This window comes from Aphelocoma coerulescens, assembly GCF_041296385.1.
Source record: "Aphelocoma coerulescens isolate FSJ_1873_10779 chromosome Z unlocalized genomic scaffold, UR_Acoe_1.0 ChrZ, whole genome shotgun sequence".
NCBI classification, from domain to species: domain Eukaryota; kingdom Metazoa; phylum Chordata; class Aves; order Passeriformes; family Corvidae; genus Aphelocoma; species Aphelocoma coerulescens.
The window spans coordinates 55,079,364-55,096,591 of record NW_027184085.1 but is presented as its reverse complement, the minus strand read 5'-3'; positions in this window follow the sequence as shown (position 1 = coordinate 55,096,591).

Sequence of the window (17,228 nt, the reverse complement as noted above, 5' to 3'; positions counted from 1 at the left end):
TAGCACTTATATATCACTATTGGATGGTGCGTGGGACCGGTCAGTAGGTTGGAGTATCTGGAAAGTTCTGAGGGGAACATTACATCATTGCTTACCACACCAGAGAGGACACGGACTATAAGACCAAACAATGAGATTGCCCGGTGGCCAAATGATTGGTCAAGACCGCACCTCTAAAAGAGCCAGTGACAGCGAGGATCAAAAGTGACTGACCAATCCGGAGCGGGCCAAAAGACCATATAAACTGTTCCGGTGCCGGGCACCGGGTCCTCCTTTGCTGCCGTGCTTGTCAGAGGAGCACCCAGCGTTGCGCGCGCGCTGCTTCATCTGCCTCGTCATTCTGGGTTCTTGAGCTACTCTCGGTTCCTGTTCTCAGCCTGTTTCTGACAGCACGGTCACAGGAGCAGAAAATCTTTTTAATATTCAAAATAATGTTATATCTATTAACTTGGGGAATACTGTTTCATTTTTGTTCCAGGAGGACAATATGCAAAGAGTACTGCCTGAGCAAGAAGCTGTCTCTGATGCCTAGTGTTTTGTACTGCCCCTGTGGTGAAAAAAGAAAGGAAAAGCTGCTGTTTAAAAAAAATAGTGAATGAGGAAATGTTTTTACCTTTAGGAGGTAGGCTAGGCCTCTTGAATCTGCAGAGACTTTGGCACTTAATGCATGGCAATTAAGATAGGAAATTACTGGAATCAGATCTTGTACAAACAGTTCATGTAGATGATTTGTCATTAGCAAATTATGGTGAGAAAGAGGTTGTATACTTGACTGTGTTGCCTTAGCAGAAAGGGAACAAAGTGCATCTCCGCCCACATTTCAGCAGTGTCAAAAGGAAAGTTAAATATTTAGGCTGTATTTTGGGAAAGAGGCAATAAATGATAATGAAGAGGGGCCGTAATTAAGCTGCCATGTCTGATCACAAAAAGTAGGCATGAGGTTTTCTCAGAGCTGTGGGATTTGAGAGCCACGGATTCCTAGGTTAAGGGGATTGACTAAGTCTTTGACTGAGACAACTGGGAACGTAGAAACAGATAATAGCTAGTGGAGAGGTAATGCAGAAATTAGGACCTCATGAGAGATGGATTGCAACTAGATACAGTTGCAGCAGGAGCGCCAGCTTGCATTAACTCAGTGGCAGCAGCAGGAGGAAGCCAGAGTTCTAACACCACAACAGATACATAGATATGACTTATAAAAGATCTTAACACCTTTAATGCAAAAACCTAATAGCACTACCTGATGATGGAGAAAAACATCACCAGTGTGAGCAAGTGATGCACATTTAGAGTAAAGCACAGACTGATTTAACTGATGTTCCCTCATATAACCCAGATCTAGCTCTATTTGCAGATGGCCCGTCCCACTGCCTGCAAGGGCAGCAACAGACTGGCTGTGCTGTGGTGAGCTGCAGACAGGTAACAGAAGCAGAACCACTGCCAGCAAGGATGAGCACACAAGTAGCAGAAGAGTAGCTTTGATGCATACAGCACATACGGAAAGAGGGAAATCTGTGAACACATCTGTACAGATTCTTGGTATGCTTTTGGGATATGTCACGCAACAGGGGTGTTACGGGAAAAACATGGATTTTGACATCACCTGGCATAATGTACTGTTGTGGCTCTGTTGGCTGACCAGAGGAAATGCCAAATTTGATAGACCCTAAGACAGTGTATGAGAAGGACTGCTCCACCGAAGGAGATATAATGGGATAAAATGAAAGGCAGCTAAAAATGATGATGGGATGTGGACAATTGGGGGAATACCAATTCTGACAAAGAATATTTAGTAACTGTGGCTAGATGGTTTCATGGTAAATCCCATGGAGGGACACAGGCAATAGTTATCCAAGTACAAAAAACATGGCCAGCTCCAGGAATTTATGCCACCACAAAAAAGAATCACAAATGGCTGCCCAACTTGAAATGAGTTTTCAAGTAGCAGACTGAGCTCACAGTTAGGAGGGTGACCATGGACTGATTTCCCTTTTCAGGGACATTTCTGCAAAGAGATCCTGTGGACATGCCACCCATGTCTGGGTGGTAGAAGACCAGCTGTCAGGCTTTCCAACAAGAAAGTCTTCTTCAGGAGGAATAATAAAAGCCTTCATAAAGAAATCAGTACTCATTTTATAGCAAATACAATACCAAAATTTTCCAGGTAGAAACTTTCCACAACAGTTTTGAGTATAAGAAAGCAGGCCTTCTTTATTGCAGCACACTAGTCACTCAGAGGATCCTTCCTCTAATTAATTGCCCTGAGTGTCAGGTAAACAGAGTTTTTATCATACACACTGATTTACATATTTGTTATCTATCCCTGCTTACTTGATGTATATGTTTTACTTTATTTTGCATAATCACACCCCTTATTGGAAGTCCTTATATGGTTCTTTGGGGGTCTTCTTCCATGGTCTTCAACATCTGGTATTCTTTTTAGGTGGCTGCTCCTCGATCCCTGCTTTAGAGTAAGCACAATATTGTTTATAACTCCTGCTTTGTCAGCCTTGCAGAGCTTAGCTGGCATCCTGCTTGTGTTTTGCATGATTTCTGTTTGCCTAAGTTACATCCTGTTTTTATTTCTCCAAGGCTATGCTGTTCTGTTCTACTGTCCTTATCAAATACAATCAATCACCTTGCTAGTAACACCAAGGTCATGTGTTCAATCCCCATATGAGCCAGTTATTTAAAGAGTTGGCCTCAATGATCATCATAGGTCCCTTCCAATCCAGAACATTCTCTGTGTGAACTTATGTCCCAGTTAAGACCTGTTAGATGGAGTTGAATGCTTGACACAGTATGTTAACAAATAGAGAAGGATCAACCTCTTGATCAGTAATTGACTTTTGAGAATCCTTTTTGGTTTCATATTGATAAATATTTCTGTCCTACGATGTTCTTGTTAGCCTTAATTCTGTTGAGTTTGTTACTTGTTATAATGCTGTATGTAAGAGCAGTGGTTAAATGCCTTGAAACTTCTTTTTTCCCCTCTTAGTATATTAGCAGGTATGCTCAATTAAAACATGAGTGGCAGTGTTGGGATATATGATCAGTGCAGATGACTCAGGATGCAGCTGCAGTGCCAGCTGCAGATTGGGCTCTGAGTGGCAGGAGCCAGAGGAAAGAGATTGTGAACTAGTGCCTCTATTTGCATTCAGAGTTTCCTCTGAAGAGGTGAAGAAAAGTGATCTGAGAGAAGAGCTGTCCTGTGGGTTGGGAAAGGCCAGAAGCCACCTAATACTTCTTGCCCATTCAGATGGCCCTGAGACCTCCTGGGATCAGTTGTGCAGGGACCTCCACCAGCGTACCCAGAGAGAAGCCAGCCATTTTCCAAGAGAGAAGCTCGCCTCCTCCGTGTCTCATGGACCTGGTTTTGCAGCAGCCTGAATCTGGAGTAAAGATTTCTCTCTGCAGTTCTTAGAAAGTCCAGGATTTGAGTTGTGAGGTTTGAGATGGAGGAGCTACAGTTATTTGTTGTGCCTTGAAGGGCTGGAATGGAGAGCAGCAGAGACAAGGTCAGAGCCCAGACATTTGCAGACCCTAGGAATCACTCTTGTCAGGGCAGCCCCACCCTTTCCCACCCCACCCAATCCCAGCTCTTCCCATGGCCAGAAGGGAGCTGGAGCTAAGAGGATAAGCCCTAAGGTGCTTGCCATGAATACCTCGTGTATCCCTTAAATCTCTGTCTGCTCTGCCCACACCACCCCTCATGTGGACTGAGAGCAGAGCCCTGCCCAGGGTCTTCCATGCATTCATGCCTGTCCCTTCTGACATCCCACTGCCCTCATTCATCCTCACAGGTGACCTGGAGCAATTCCTGCTACCTGCTCAAGTGGCAGCTGCTGAGCACTAGGAACACTAAGCCTGTCACCACTCCAGTGGCACAGCTCGTCAACACCAGTGCTGCAAGCCTGGCCACATGTCCTCCTCCCCTTGGCAGGGCTAAGCCATGTATAAAGCGCAAGGGCAAGGGTGGGAGACAGTGGCAGGGTGTCCTGAGGCATAGCCAGGGTACCACAGCCACTGGGCTAAGTCCCGCTGCTGGGGCTGGGGCCAAGCTGCAGTAGGGCAGCAAGGGACCCTGAGGGTTTTGGCTCACCAATGAGCCTGATGGCTGCCTCTCGTATGGACTTCTGTGGGCTCTGAAGGTACGTCACGGACTGGCGCAGGTACCCATCTGCTCTGTCTCTCTCCTCTTCCAGCTGGAGAGAGCACAAGGGGACAGAGGGAAGGGTTGGCACTGACTCTTTCCCTTGGATGGGTGGCCCCCACATCCAGGACTGGCATCCCTGTATGGACACCCCTGATGGCCTGCTAACAGGCTGGCTAGTGACAGGGTTTGGAGGGAGCAGAAAGATGGTTACTCCACAGGGAGCCTCAGTGCTGTCCCAATGCCAAACCACAGGTGGGTTGGGGCTCTCTTGGCAGCTTGGCTCAGGGAGGGACAGGAGCCTGGAGAAGAGCCTGCTGGGCCACACACCAGAGGGAAGTAGTGTGTGGGGAGCAGGCTGTTGGTGATGAGTGCAGCAGGAGGCAGGCGCCACAGCTCGCACTGGGGATTGAGAGCAGAGGGCTTGTTCATGTGGAGTCTGGAGCTTTAAGGCCACCCTTACCAGACACTCGCCAAACCTCCACAGCTCTTCTGTCTCCAGCAGCTGCTCAAGATTCCCCTTCTTCAGGAATATTGTTGCTTGAAGCAGGGCTTCCCAAGAGGCCTGCAGAGCAGCAGACTGGGAGATGGCACAGCCTCCCAGGGCATAGGACTACCCAAAGGCCAGATGGAGGCAGGAGTGCTGTGGTCTTTGAGGCATTAGAGCAGAAGACAGCTGAGCCTGCTCAAGGGGGGGCACCAGTATCTCAGTGTCCTCACCACTGCCACAAACTGGTTCTCATCATACATGTGGTAGAAGAGCGGGAGCAGGCACTGCCGCACGCAGTTCTCCAGGGGCCTTTTTCCTTCTTTCTCTACCAACTCCATGACCACTTGAAAGAGGCGAATGGAGAGCACCTGCACATGGCTGTCATCCTAGTAAAAAGGAGAAGAGCAAGAACCTCAGCAGTGACTGCTCCAGGCCCACTTGGGCGTGGAACTGAAAATCCACAAGGGAGCAGTTTCCTGGCAACATTTCCAGGGGGGACACAGAGGATTACGTTGTCGAAGAGTGGCCGGAGTGCCTCAACCAACTGCAGAGCGAGGGAACTGGCAATTGGCACATCTCTGTCCAGAAGGACATCGCTGAGCACAGAGAGGGTCATCCCCACCACCTCCCTGTCTTCATTCTTCAGCACCTCTGTGAGGCTTTCAGTGAGGTTTTCCATATTTTTAGCCTGTGTGGAACGTAATGCAATGCTGTGAAGCCATGAAAGGCTTCATTGCCGGAACCACTCAAGCAGTTCAATCCCGTGCTCCTGCCTCAGAACCCAGAAGACAAAGGCTCTGGGTAGGCCAGTGGGGAGTCACGAGAGCTAGAAGCAGCTGCCCATCTTCTGAAGCCCATCCAAGTTCAAGCTACTGTGTTATTCAGCCCCACACTGCCTGCACAGCTACAGCTGGCTGACTGCTTCTCACCGTAGAGGGTCTCTTGCAGAGCACCATGAGGCATCTGAGCACCAGGAGACGCATCACCCTGCACTCCTTCCGTAGGTAGATTGGGAAAAGCTGTAGGATGCGTTCACGCCATACCTTTATGTTAAGGCAAGGCAGGACCTGAAACACACAAATCAGTGACAGTGCCATAAGTGTCACCCCACCAGCAATGGACAAAGGGCACACAGCAGAGCCCAACCTCTGCCCCTCCTTCACCAACTGGACTCCCCTGCAGCTGCATCTCCAAGAGGGCAGAGTGATGGGACACAGCTTGGCAAGGCAGTGCTTGCCATCAGGCTCACCTCAACAAGGAAGGCCATGGCAGAGATCTCCCAGCGTGCCTCCTCTCTGTGGAGCAGCCTGAACAGGTAGCGTGCAATCCGGTAACACAAGGACTGTGAGATCCTGAACATTGCTCTGGCAGGGGAAAAAAGACGTTGACTCTGAGCAGGGCAGGCAAACCTCTCCTGCGACTGACTCACAGAGGCTTCTTCTTTTGCCACTACGTCGTGCAAGGAGGAAGGTGGAGCTGAACACCAGCAGGCTCATTTCAGGGATGAAGAGGCTGAAAAAGCACCCATTCTGCCCATGGGACAGTCCTGTCCCCCAGGCTGTCATTAGCCCTCGATGCAACCTCCCTGTTCCCAACAGGCTGTCCTCAGGCTGCCTGCAGACAGAGCTCTTGCTCTGTGCCATCAACACAGGCATCACGGGAAGAGATGCTGGCACTTTGGGTTGTGGCTGCTCCAGTGCGCCCAGCCCTTCAAGGTTTTTTCGCTCTGCTGCACCATCCCTCAGTAACAAGTCCCTCTCACCCATGATCACAGGGCTTATGTAGAGGCTGTGGAGAAATGACGGGTGGAGCAGGGAGAATGGGGCTCTCACCTGGCCAGAAGACCCATTGTATAGTGGTGGGTGTCAGTGTTGAGGAGTGTGTCCCAGCCACACTCACGTTCAACTTCAGACACCACATCCTCATAGTCAAGATGACAGAGCAGTGTTTTCAGGGTCAGCAGTGCAAATCTATGTGCAGAGCAAAGCCCAGGTCATGCCAGGAATCCTGGCCCCAGCTCCAAGGGCATTGAGGAGATGGGAGGACCAGAAGGGAGCACCTTTTGAAGTTGGTGGGTAGGCAGTGCTTGTGCTGGCATCGCCTCCAGAAGGCCTTGACCTCCACTGGCATCTTCTCTGTGCTGGAGAAAACTTGGAAGAGCAGGGCCACAAAGAGGCGGGGGAAATACATAATCAATACCTCTGGGCACTGGGGCAGGTGAATGATCTCCCACAGTGCTCTGGTTGCCTGCAAAAAAACAAAACAGCCAGAGACCACGTTCAGCTCTGAGACGTCTCTGTGGCAGAGCCCAGCCATGGGAGGATGAGGTCAGGCCTTCCTCTGTGCCAGGGCAGATGCAGGGGGAGCATCTGCCCTGGCTGCCTCTGAACCTGCCACTAGCCCAGGCTTCTAGCACACTGTGTGAGGCCGGGGTTGCAGTGGTGGGGGAGAAAGGATGGAGAGGTGCCAGAGAGGCAGCCCTTGAGGATGTGCTTGGGTCTAGTCCAGAAACTCACGGCCAAGGAAAAGACATCTGAGTTGTCGTTATCGGAGGTGGATGTGCTGTGCAGCGGCCAGTCCTCCAGCACACAGAGGAGCTCTGGCAGCACCTTCTCCGCAGTTCTGCTTGAGGAGACAATGACCCTCCACATGGTCACAGCAGCTCTGCATGCCCAGAACTCTGTGTCAGTGGGGTCTTGGCCACAACACCATGGCCTGGGTTCCCAGCAGGAACCCTGCAGGGTCCCCAGCTGGTCACCAGCTCTGCCTCTGCCCATTGTCCCTCTCCAGTTGCACCCAAGCCAAGACTGCTCCTGTGGGTAGCAGGTGGCCAAGTGATGGTGCCTTGAGGGGCAGGGAAGGAGCATGGCAGCAGGCTCTCAGGCTGACACGCCATGACTGGGAAGCAGAAGGGTCAGAGTGGCCTGAAAATCTTTGTCTTTCTGCCAGCACATGTGGGGCAGGATCTACAGGTTGATGGCCTCTAAGGCTGATAAATCCTGAGCCCTCCAGCCGAGTGCTCCTTGTACCTGTCACATGATGGGGCATACCGCAGGAGGGTCACCACCACATCATGTGTCTGTGCAAGGGTCATCTCCTGCAGAGTCTTATCCAGTCTGTGCTCAATAGACACGTCCATGATGAATGAGAGCCATTGGTACATGTCCCTCACAATGGTCGGCACCTGGAGGAGGCATGGCAGAGAATTGGAGTGCCACTAGAGCGAGCCATATCCCCAGCTTACCCTCAAGAACTGCTTCCCTTTGCAATACACTGTGCTGGCCTTAAAAGGCATTGTCCAGGCTGAGTCTGGGGCTTATAGTCCATCCTTACCAAGCACTTGTCACCTCTCCATTTTCCTTCCAACAAATGCTTGAGCTTCCTTTCCTGCAGGAATGTGTTAGCTTGAAGCAGAGTTTCCCAAGAGGCCTGTAGCGCAGCAGATACCAGGAGATTTTACCACTGCTGTGAGCACAGAACCTGTATCCCCTGCACCTGGGAAAGGCTCAGTGCCTTTCCTGGCCCTTAGTGGGAAGATGCAGCATCTGGGGAGCCAAATCCATGAGTGGATTTGGTGCCTGGGCAGAGTGATGGGTCCACCCGATCCCAGGCACCTAGTACTGCCAGGACAGCAGAAAAGAGGTAGCCTAGAACTGCTGCTCACTAGCTAAGAGCAGGACGATGCAGGGCCAATTGGCTCCACATGGCATCAGCACAGGAGGCATCCAGGTCACCTCCAAATTGGACACCAGCTTTTCAGAAGTTCTAACCTCTGCCACAAACTGGTTCTTGTCATGCAAGTGGCGGAACAGTGAGAACAGGCTCTGGTGTACATTTGTCTCTAGGGGCTTTTTTCCCTCTTCGTCTACCAACTCCATCACTGCTCGAAAGAGGCGAATGGAGAACACCTGCACATGGCTGTCATCCTAGTGAAAAGGAAAAGAGCAAGAACCTCAGCACTGACTGCTCCAGGCCCACTTGGGCGTGGAACTGAAAATCCACAAGGGAGCAGTTTCCTGGCAGCACTCAGTATCTGTGGTGGGGGGCACAGAGCCTTACATTGTCAAAGAGTGGCTGGAATGCCTCAACTAACTGCAGAGCGAGGGAACTGGCAATTGGCACATCTCTGTTCAGGAGCATCTCACTGAGCACAGAGAGGGTCATCCCCACCACCTCCCTGTCTTCATTCTTCAGCACCTCTGTGAGGCTTTCAGTCAGGGCCCACATTGTTTTGGCCTGTGTGGAACATAGTGCAACGTTGTGAAGCCATGAAAGGCTCTATTACTGGAACCACTCAAGCAGTTCAATCCCGTGCTCCTGCCTCAGAGCCCAGAAGACAAAGGCCTGTTCCAATGGAGTCTCGTAGATGAATGGGCAGTCACGAGAGCTGGAAGCAGCTGCCCATCTTCTGAAGCCCATCCAAGTTCAAGCTACTGTGTTATTCAGCCCCACACTGCCTGCACAGCTACAGCTGGCTGGCTGCTTCTCACCGTAGAGGGTCTCTTGCAGAGCACCATGAGGCATCTGAGCACCAGGAGACGCATCACCCTGCACTCCCTCCGTAGGTAGATTGGGAAAAGCTGTAGGATGCGTTCACGCCATACCTTTATGTTAAGGCAAGGCAGGACCTGAAACACATGAATCAGTGACAGGGATGCACAGCTGATACAACCCCATCACTACACAGGGCTAGGTACAGAAAGCAATAAGGGCATATGCAAGATCCAAGGCAGCAGAGCCTAAAGGTAGTAGAGGCTGCAGAGCACCCCTGGGCTTCCACTGCCCTGTAAAGGTTGCTCACTTGGTCCACTGTGTGTCCTCCAGCTCTTGTCAGCCTCCAATATCTCCGCCTTGAGAAGGCATGATGGAAGAAGGGGAGCTGACGCAAGGACAGCACGAACCATAACTATGGATAAGTGTCACCCCACCAGCAATGGACAAAGGGCACACAGCAGAGCCCAACCTCTGCCCCTCCTTCACCAACTGGACTCCCCTGCAGCTGCATCTCCAAGAAGGCAGAGTGATGGGACACAGCTTGGCAAGGCAGTGCTTGCCATCAGGCTCACCTCAACAAGGAAGGCCATGGCAGAGATCTCCCAGCGTGCCTCCTCTCTGTGGAGCAGCCTGAACAGGTAGCGTGCAATCCGGTAACACAAGGACTGTGAGATCCTGAACATTGCTCTGGCAGGGGAAAAAAGACGTTGACTCTGAGCAGGGCAGGCAAACCTCTCCTGCGACTGACTCACAGAGGCTTCTTCTTTTGCCACTACGTCGTGCAAGGAGGAAGGTGGAGCTGAACACCAGCAGGCTCATTTCAGGGATGAAGAGGCTGAAAAAGCACCCATTCTGCCCATGGGACAGTCCTGTCCCCCAGGCTGTCATTAGCCCTCGATGCAACCTCCCTGTTCCCAACAGGCTGTCCTCAGTTAGGCTGCCTGCAGACAGAGCTCTTGCTCTGTGCCACCAACACAGGCATCACGGGAGGAGATGCTGGCACTTTGGGTTGTGGCTGCTCCAGTGCGCCCAGCCCTTCAAGGTTTTTTCGCTCTGCTGCACCATCCCTCAGTAACAAGTCCCTCTCACCCATGATCACAGGGCTTATGTAGAGGCTGTGGAGAAATGACGGGTGGAGCAGGGAGAATGGGGCTCTCACCTGGCCAGAAGACCCATTGTATAGTGGTGGGTGTCAGTGTTGAGGAGTGTGTCCCAGCCACACTCACGTTCAACTTCAGACACCACATCCTCATAGTCAAGATGACAGAGCAGTGTTTTCAGGGTCAGCAGTGCAAATCTATGTGCAGAGCAAAGCCCAGGTCATGCCAGGAATCCTGGCCCCAGCTCCAAGGGCATTGAGGAGATGGGAGGACCAGAAGGGAGCACCTTTTGAAGTTGGTGGGTAGGCAGTGCTTGTGCTGGCATCGCCTCCAGAAGGCCTTGACCTCCACTGGCATCTTCTCTGTGCTGGAGAAAACTTGGAAGAGCAGGGCCACAAAGAGGCGGGGGAAATACATAATCAATACCTCTGGGCACTGGGGCAGGTGAATGATCTCCCACAGTGCTCTGGTTGCCTGCAAAAAAACAAAACAGCCAGAGACCACGTTCAGCTCTGAGACGTCTCTGTGGCAGAGCCCAGCCATGGGAGGATGAGGTCAGGCCTTCCTCTGTGCCAGGGCAGATGCAGGGGGAGCATCTGCCCTGGCTGCCTCTGAACCTGCCACTAGCCCAGGCTTCTAGCACACTGTGTGAGGCCGGGGTTGCAGTGGTGGGGGAGAAAGGATGGAGAGGTGCCAGAGAGGCAGCCCTTGAGGATGTGCTTGGGTCTAGTCCAGAAACTCACGGCCAAGGAAAAGACATCTGAGTTGTCGTTATCGGAGGTGGATGTGCTGTGCAGCGGCCAGTCCTCCAGCACACAGAGGAGCTCTGGCAGCACCTTCTCCGCAGTTCTGCTTGAGGAGACAATGACCCTCCACATGGTCACAGCAGCTCTGCATGCCCAGAACTCTGTGTCAGTGGGGTCTTGGCCACAACACCATGGCCTGGGTTCCCAGCAGGAACCCTGCAGGGTCCCCAGCTGGTCACCAGCTCTGCCTCTGCCCATTGTCCCTCTCCAGTTGCACCCAAGCCAAGACTGCTCCTGTGGGTAGCAGGTGGCCAAGTGATGGTGCCTTGAGGGGCAGGGAAGGAGCATGGCAGCAGGCTCTCAGGCTGACACGCCATGACTGGGAAGCAGAAGGGTCAGAGTGGCCTGAAAATCTTTGTCTTTCTGCCAGCACATGTGGGGCAGGATCTACAGGTTGATGGCCTCTAAGGCTGATAAATCCTGAGCCCTCCAGCTGAGTGCTCCTTGTACCTGTCACATGATGGGGCATACCGCAGGAGGGTCACCACCACATCATGTGTCTGTGCAAGGGTCATCTCCTGCAGGGTCTTATCCAGTCTGTGCTCAATTGACACGTCCGTGATGAATGAGAGCCATTGGTACATGTCCCTCACAATGGTCGGCACCTGGAGGAGGCATGGCAGAGAATTGGAGTGCCACTAGAGCGAGCCATATCCCCAGCTTACCCTCAAGAACTGCTTCCTTTTCTAGCATGGTTTGCTGTCCTAAAATTCTGTTTGATGCCCAGCAGACCCAACTTGAGAATGTACACATTTGCTGGTTGGCCAAGCCCTTGCCATAGACTACTTACTTTCTTCAGTCTGGAGGGGCCACTTCCCATGATGATATCCAGCATTGCAACCCAGTGCTCGGCTTTATAGGAGTCAGCATTTGCCATGCCCTCAGGGGCCATGATGGTATTGTCTTCATGATCAATAGGCTTTTGGAAGTCCAGAAACATTTTAGAGCAGGGAAAAGAGGGATGTCACATCCCATGCTCTGCAGCAGTGCTTGGCTGAGCAGCAACAGCAGGTCCAGCCCAGTCAGGGAAGTCAGCAAGTACCTGTGCACTTCTGTGGAAGTGGCAGTGGGCATGCTCCTTCTCTTCTGGGTGTTTCTCTACTGGATTTGGCAAAAAAGCAAGCACAGTCAGAGCTGAGGGACTGCATGAGAGGCTGGAGAACACGGATGAGCCCTTCACTCCCCAAGGAGGGCCTGCTCTCAGACAAGGGCTAGTGGGGACACCAATCCCTGTCTCTCTGGCTGCAGCTTGGGGCTGAGGGTGCCCAGTGGATGGAGCAGGGCTATTGGGGGAATCAGCCCCATTGCCATTTCCCCTTCTTCCCTGGGGATGTCCACAGTGGATGGGATGGCCCAGCTGAGCCACTTACCTGCCTGCAGCAGCTGGACTCTTTCCACTTCTTCAGGCTGCTGTGCTGGAGCAGCCCCAGAGCTTTTATCATCATCCTCCTCCTCCTCCCCCTCCTCCCCTTCCCTCCCCTTCACTGAGGTCAATCTGGGCATGCTTGGGGTTCTCTCCACTCGGGGTTCTCTCTGTTCCGTCCTGCTGGAGCTTGGGTTTGGAGGGCTTCAGCCACAGGGATGGGAGATATCCTGGAAAAGTGCTGAAGATATGGGTTAGCAAGACATGAGGTGGCTATGCAGGTCCTCCTTGCAACCCTGCTCTGTCCCTTCCTGTCCTGTTGTGTCCTCCAGGGTTTTGTGGGTGGATGCTTTGGCACCAGAGACGGGTCACAAAGTGCCCATATTGTGGTAGGTCACAAAAGGCCCTATGACACATGACATCCCACTAGCACTACCTGTATCACAGTGGGTCACACAGAGATCCATGGCATGTGCCATCCAAGTGTCAGTGCCCATATCATGGTTGGTGGTTGCCACAAACATGCGTTTATTTATGGAGAGATCATGTTCATACAGAAGAAGTCAGAACTATGGGCATGTGTTGCTTTGAGGATGTCTCCAGCCATGTTCTTTACCTGGATTCTCTGTGTCATCCTTTCTCAAGCCATTATGTCTTCGTCCTCCAGGGTTCTCATGTTTGTCCCAATGAGTCAGACTGCAACCTCCCTACAGGCCTCTCTTCCTACAGTCCAAAGAGAGAGGGAGACAAAATACACCACATCAAAGTCACCTCATTTGTATACAATAAAAGGAACAGTACAAGCACAGTCCAGAAGACCTTTACCTCAGCAAAGCATCAACACTGGTGACAATGCCAAGAGAGTGGATAGTGGGTGCCTCTGCCACACTCTGCCCCAGAACCACCATCATGATCTGACCAGTGTCTTTGTAGCGGTGGTGCCTTCAAAGTTAAAAGCAGGTGCAATGTTATTGAGTTGCAATGCCTGCTGTAGATCATCATTCTCCAAGTACCATTAGCAATGAACAATCAATCAACAGTAAGAACAATAAGCATGCAGTAATAACCAACATCATAGGAACAATTAACAGTAGCAATGGAGAAACAGGGATGGGTGTGCCATCTTAGGATATTATGGGGACATCTAACGTGGAGAGGAGGCAGATGTGGAATGTTAATTGCATATGTCTGTTTTCAGGGCACATTGATGTCACAGGTGGGGTTTAAGGGGGTTTTACCATGGAGACTATCATTATGGTGCTCTTAATGCAGTAGATAATGATCCAAATTAAAATAATCACAATTATAGTCATTATCAAAGTCTGAAAGAGTCTAGTTAGCCAGCTGACAAGGAAAACCAAGCACTTTGAGAACTGCTCCTAGCCAGTTAATTGCCAGTGCAGCAGCAATCTCCCTAGTGTCTCTAGCCATCTTCATTTTGTCCATCTCTTCATGCAGTGCACTGAAACATTTGGGATGTGGACACAACAATCCTACTGATAAAATCACCTTTCCACATGCACCTTTCTCTTTTAATAGGGTTAAAGCCGATTAAACTCTGTTTTGAATAGCCATTTTGCTGTTTCCTTGTAATTGGTGGCTCAGGAAGCATGATTTGGAGAGTCTCAGAGGGAGCATTAAATTGTGGAGTACAAGTCCTTAACCAAGACAGCCTTCCTTGGTACTCTATGGGAGGCATGAAGGATTGAGATATAATAGATCTGCCCAGAGCAGGTTGGAAACAATTTTGATCTAAGCATTTGTTTTATTAAGTAGGTCACAATGTTGCTTGGTCTGTTCATGTGGCTGTGGTACCTGACCTGTATGTAATCCCAGTGTTCTTTTTCAGTGTAGGGAGAGGGATGAGGATTGCTTTGTTGCTGCACTCTGTGACACCGGTTTATGACATGATAACATCAGGGGCAATGGGGGTCAGTGTATTCAATGTTGCTTTCCTGCCCTGGCCTTGGGTGCCAGTTCTTGGGATTCATTAATGATAGTATCCAGTCTGTGGGGAGAACAGGGCAGGATGATTTCCCCCAGCTTTTTACCCCCTTTTCCTCTTTTCAGGACTGTTACAACAGCTTTTGAGAATTTTGAATTCCCTTTGGATGTTAAGGAAAGCATGTTCTTGTTGCTGAGTTTACCAGGTCTCCTCAGCGCAGTCCACCATATTTAGAGTTATGAAAGAGGTTTTGAAGAAGGCTTTTCAGATATCTGCCCTGAGGGTGGATAGTCATGAGTGGCATGGAATGTGGGAGAAAATGGGCTAGTATTTGAAGGATTTCTCTCCTCCAATGGTTTGGAATTTCACCCCTGAGCCACTACCCTCTGCCCATGTCCATACTTTGTCTGTCATTAGGTGGACATAGGTTTAAATGCAGAACAGAAGGGTGCCCATATAATGAAGGCTTTTAAGATCACGTTAGACGTGAGCACTCAAGTCAGAAATCTTCCAGTTTATTTAGCTGACTCTGCCTGGCAACAGGGAAATAGACCTCTAACATCCAAGATCCATTTGTGAGCCCTCCCAAAGCATAAATGCTCTGCTGCTGTGTTGCCCCTCTCCATCAGAATTCTTTTCATTTTCTCCTGAGCACAACAGTGTGTGCAATGAGCCACAGCCTCCTTCAGGAAGGTCTGCATGTTTAGCCTCCAGACTATCACCAAAGAAAACATCTTTAAGCTAAGCAGGCATTTGACACTGTCGTCTGTCTTGCAGAGAAAGAATCATTCCCTTTGCCTCACTGAAGCCACTGATCTTTGGTCTTTGCTGTCAACCACTGCATGTAGCCTTCTGTCTGCTGACAGGTGACTGCCAGCTCAGGGAGGTTTTAGAGCTCTAAGTCCACAGAAAATGATGTAGAAAGAGGGATGTGCTTGTGCCTTACAGTCCTTCTTGTGTGCTAAAACAGGTGATTGTTTCTCCAACCCCTGTCACAGCTGGGGTTGTATTCTAAATATATGTGGCTGGGTAAGGACTCCAATTTTCAGCAATGCAGCATCACTGTAAAGTGGTGAGAAAGAAAGAAGCACCAACAGTCCACATAGCTGAGGGTGTGGGGTATCAGACTTGGGACTTTAAATACATTTACTGCCTAGGGAAACTGAGGCACAGCATGGCAGTCTACTAATGAACCACCTCAGAAATCATGAATCTTTGTGCCTGTGAGGACCGTGAACACCTCCTTTTCCTTTGGTCTCTGCCTTTAGACATGTGATTTGTTTAACCCCATGTCCTCGAGATGTTCCGATTCAAATTACAAAGGTCCCAGATTACTTGTGGAGTCCAGAGACATTCTCCCTCTTGCCCTGAATAAGGCACATGGGACAGTTTGCAGAGGTCTAGCATCAGCTTCCAGACTGATTCTCATGAAGCAATGCTTGAGCCTTTGTTTCCCCTTTCCTGCCAGAGAAGGGATATAAAGTGCCTTACCTCAGTTCTACATCCAGTTGAAAAGTCTTTTCTACACAGTCTCAAATCTGGACAACAGTTCATCTCAAGCTGCACTGGTCTGAATTTCTGGAAACCATGGGCCTGCTTCTTGATGTGAAGCAGAGTGAAGGGACAAAGGGCAGCCTTTGGCCTTCAGTTCTTTCCCTGGTACCCCCAGGTGATGACAGTCAAGGACTGTAAAACAGATGGACATTCAGCTTTTCAAAGAAATCTCAGCTCTAGCACATTTGCTCCTCTTTGCTTTTCTTCATACAATACCCATCACTGCACTTAACATTTAGGGGCTGTTCACTCACCTCTCCGGGTACATGCTGTGCTGTGTCCTCTGCTCACCCTGCTTCTGCCCCTCCTCTTCCCACAGCCTGTTTCAGTGGCATGACAACAGGCATTTTTGGCAAGGGTGCAACCAACTGAGCAATAAAGTGTATTCAGATTCTGCACAGCTCTCCCAGCAGTTTTCTTGCTGATGCCTCACCATGGATCCTTTCAGAGGCAGAGATGGTAGGCACAAGCAGTGAGGTGTGGGGGGAACAGAGCAAATGCACACAAACACTGGACAGCAGGCAGGAGAGAGGGTTGCATCAGAGCAGGAGGAGCCATCCATCCATCCATCCATCCATCCATCCATCCATCCATCCATCCATCCATCCATCCATCCATCCATCCATCCACCCACCCATCCATCCACCCATCCATCCATCCATCTACCCATCCATCCACCCATCCATCCATCCATCCATGCGTCTCACTGTACTTCCAGTGCTGCCAGCCTTTTCCTGTCTGGACTGTATGTTGCTGCTCAGCTTCTTTGCAAGCAACAACTTGGTGACTTCAAAGAGGCCATCCTGCTCCCCCTTTCCTGAGGCAAGCCTGTGCCTGAACATTGAGATTGCAATATTATATCTTCCTTATTGTTCAGCTGGAAAGCATTTCAATCAGATCCTCAGATAGGAATCAATTTTATTTGGAAATGGCACAAACATTTGTCCTTGCTTCGTAGCTTCTGTGGTTGCACTCAGATTTCATTGATGATGTGATTACTGTCCATACCAAACAATCAAAGCATCACAAAATCCTTGGGCAGTCACCTGTCTCACGCCTCCAACCTTTTCAAAAAGTAGCCCAGCACTTTTTGCAGCACAAAACCCCCAGAAGTATGTCACCTATTCAAGTCAGCTCTTAAATGTGTGGGAAACAGCCAAAGATTGCTTGATATGCCTGTAGAACAAATCATTATCAAAACAGACAAACCGAGGTACTATGGGAAATTCCTGTAAATGAATTACAGATTAGAAGGTATCTGTTACTATTTAAATGAACAGAAACAAGCAAATATGCATATATTTGTACTTTTGTGTAATCAAT